The 3,397-nt window shown below is 36.6% G+C and overlaps 1 pseudogene; it reads left to right on the plus strand.

Annotated features, from left to right (window-relative positions):
- Positions 1 to 1,233: 1,233 nt before the first annotated feature.
- On the plus strand, positions 1,234 to 1,879 carry LOC120246625 (annotated as a pseudogene).
- The last annotated feature ends 1,518 nt before the right edge of the window (positions 1,880 to 3,397 follow it).

Below are 3,397 nucleotides of genomic sequence, written 5' to 3' on the forward strand. Positions count from 1 at the left end.
TAATGGGGGAGGCTAAGCACATGAGGGGAAAAGGGAATATGAGAAATATCCATTCCTTCTTCTCAATTTTGTTGTAAACCTGAAATGTCTCTAAAAAATTGCCTTTAAAAATAAAAAAGATGCACTATTTGGGCAGTGGTGTCTTTATAGAACTAGCTTGGCTTCAGATTTCCAACTTAGTTCCTATTCGTGAAGCTTCCAAGATTGATTGACCTTCCTTTCCAGAGATTCTGAGAAATATCCAGTACTCTTTACCATAATCCTTTTCTGTTGATGCCTAGCAGAACTGGTTTTATTGCTTACAGCTGGAAACCTAAACTGATACAGCTCTGAGGTCCAATCTACCTGGAACGCAGAGGAAGAGTTCATCGTGTAAACTCTGTTAAGAAACAAAGACCGTGACCTTGGGCTGGATTGTTGGGAATCTGGGCATCATAGCATTAGGTGAAAGTTTGAAGACTCTAAGAGTATGCCCACTTCCACTAAAACTCCACTGAAACTGCTGTCTGAGGTTACCTATGATTTTCTTACTGTTAAATACAATGCAATCTCTTCTCAAGTTTAATCTTTCTGCTATATTTGACACTGTTGGCCATTCCCTCCTTCTTGAAGCTCTGTAGTCTCTTGACAGAATTTTGAGGGCAGAGATCAAGCAGAATGATCTTTGTATTTCCAGTACCTTTCATTCTGCTTGACACACGGCACTCAATGAGATTTCAATAAATGAATAAATACATATTGTATTTTTAACTACAACTAAAAGAGAGAGCTTAATTGAATAAAGCACACAGGAAATTTTGGTTGATTGCGGAAAAAGAACAGTAATTCATTTTGACTGTTTTGAGCCCACTGTAATTATAGTGATTAATGGCATGTAAGCAAATTGTAAAGTAATGCAAATATATCAATGGGGTTGGTCTATTTGTTAACATATGTTGATATATCAATTAAATTAGGGAGTAAAAAGATAATGAAGGAACTATAAAAATGGTATGCACTTGTCAAGATCCCAAAGAACATCAAAAGTCCTGTGGATATTCAGTTAATCATACAGACCTTTATCTCAACAAAATCAAAAGTACCTTCACCGCCTGTCACTCCCTCGCCTGCCGGGAGTCCAACGTGGAAGTTGCTGGCGGACCAGACTTCCAAAGAAAACCCTCGGAGCCGGAGCCGGCAGAGCCGGAGGCGAGGCTTGCAGATTTGCCAGCGCCGGGGCTCGAATAGGAGGCTGGGGCCTGTCTTTAACCACCGACAAGGGCAGACAGGGCGGTTCATCATGGGTGGCTTTTTCTCAAGTATTTTTTCTAGTCTGTTTGGAACCCGGGATATGAGGATTTTAATTTTGGGATTAGATGGAGCAGGAAAAAACTACAATTTTGTATAGACTACAGGTTGGAGAAGTCATTACTACGATTCCTACTATTGGATTTAATGCTGAGACAGTAACATACAAAAACTTTAAGTTCCAAGTCTGGGATTTGAGAGGACAGACAAGTATCAGGCCATACTGGAGATGTTATTATTCAAACACAGATGCAGTCATTTATGTAGTAGATTTATGTGACCGAGACCGAATTGGCATTTCGAAATCAGAGTTAGTTGCCATGTTGGAGGAAGAAGGTCTGAGAAAAGCCATTTTAGCGGTGTTTGCAAATAAGCATGACATGGAACAGGCCATGACTCCCTCAAGGATGGCAAATGCACTTGGGTGACCTGCGTTGAAGGACAGAAAATGGCAAATATTCAAAACTTTAGCAACCAAAGTCACTGGCCTTGATGAGGCAAAGGAATGGTTAGTTGAAACATTAAAGAGCAGACAGTAATTCAGTCATTTCTGTTCCTCTGAAATGAAGACTACATCACATATCCCTTTGGAAACAGTTAAGTGTGCTTCATGCTACTAAATGTTAAAACTCTATGATTGTTGGCATATACCAAACTGACTGCAATATTTGTAATAAATATAAAAATAAGTGTTCAGTTGGAAGGGTAGCTCACCATTATTGAACCAACTGAATGTCTTGTGTGTAATGTAAAATCTTTCCTTGTTTTCTTGTGTTAATTATATATTCTATTTGTATGGAATTCTTATTCAAATAGAGTCCTATTAAAGAATGTATTAAAGAATTCATTCTCATTAAAGGAAAACACCCTCCTATTTTTGAATCAGTGGTTGCATCTTATTTGTATAAACACTAATAAATATCTTAACTCAGATATTCCCCATAAATAATTTCTTCCAGAGATTAGATTCAATAGACTAGGAACATAGTGTGAGTTAGTATATATTCATTTGCTTAATGACTGCTTTTATATAACCTGTTTTGTTTAAAAGCTTTTGGTTATAGGCATGAAGCTGAAATAATTATTTTGGTGGTTAACTTCACTGACCTCTGTAGTTGTCATTTTATAGTACTTTATAGCTGTTGGAAAAATTTTACATATAGTAACTCCGTAATATAGGTAGGACAGGTTGTAATGTCTTCATTTTATGGACATGGACTCAAGGTTCTGATGAGTTGGCTTTCTCAGGATCACCTTGCTAGTAAGGTGGGAACAGGACTCAAAGTAAGATTTCAGGGTCAGAAGCTTGTCCCATAAACTACACCATTAATTCCTAAAAATGTCCAACACTGGCCAGAGACAACCGTAACTGCTTAAATAAAATTATGGTAATTGTACTTGACACAATACATTTAAAATAATATCTGTAAATTTGTCTATACTAGTAGAGATAGTAAAAACACTCCTAAATATGGTTATACTTGATGGAATCCAATACGTATTAAAGGAAAATTTTTAAAAATCTATTTTAAGAAGCATTGTAAAAAAAAAAAAGTACCTTGCTGGCTTAACAATACCATCTCAATTTTTGGATCTTCAAAAATAATAGACTGATTACAACATCTAGGTCAAATCTGAAGATGAAAGCAATTTTCACCTATACAAAAGCAAACCCAGCTCCACTGGAGATTTGTAGTTAAGTAATATTTATACCAAGATCAAACTTGCCTCAACCTACCAGATAGCAATCTCATGGACATTCATCGATCAGGAATGGGGAGTCAGAAGAATTTAACCTGTGGGCCACGTCCAGCTTCTCATCTGTTTTTAGAAATGAAATTTTATTGAAACATAGTTATGCCCTTTTTTTAACATATTGTCCATGGCTGCATTTGCTCTACAATGCAAAGTTGAGTTGAGATGGACATAATGTGGCCCACAAAGAGCCTGAAATATTTTCTGTCTGGATCTTTACAGAAAAAATTTGTTGATCCCTGATTAAGAATATATGGAGAAAGCAGAGAGGTCTAATTTAGATTTCTGAATTTGTACAAAGAGCCTTGAAAATGGGAATTCTTTCTATCCTATTGTCAGAACTAAAGTTTCTCCC

Source organism: Hyaena hyaena, unplaced genomic scaffold (assembly GCF_003009895.1).
Source record: "Hyaena hyaena isolate Hyena2069 unplaced genomic scaffold, ASM300989v1 scaffold_480, whole genome shotgun sequence".
NCBI classification, from domain to species: Eukaryota; Metazoa; Chordata; class Mammalia; order Carnivora; family Hyaenidae; genus Hyaena; species Hyaena hyaena.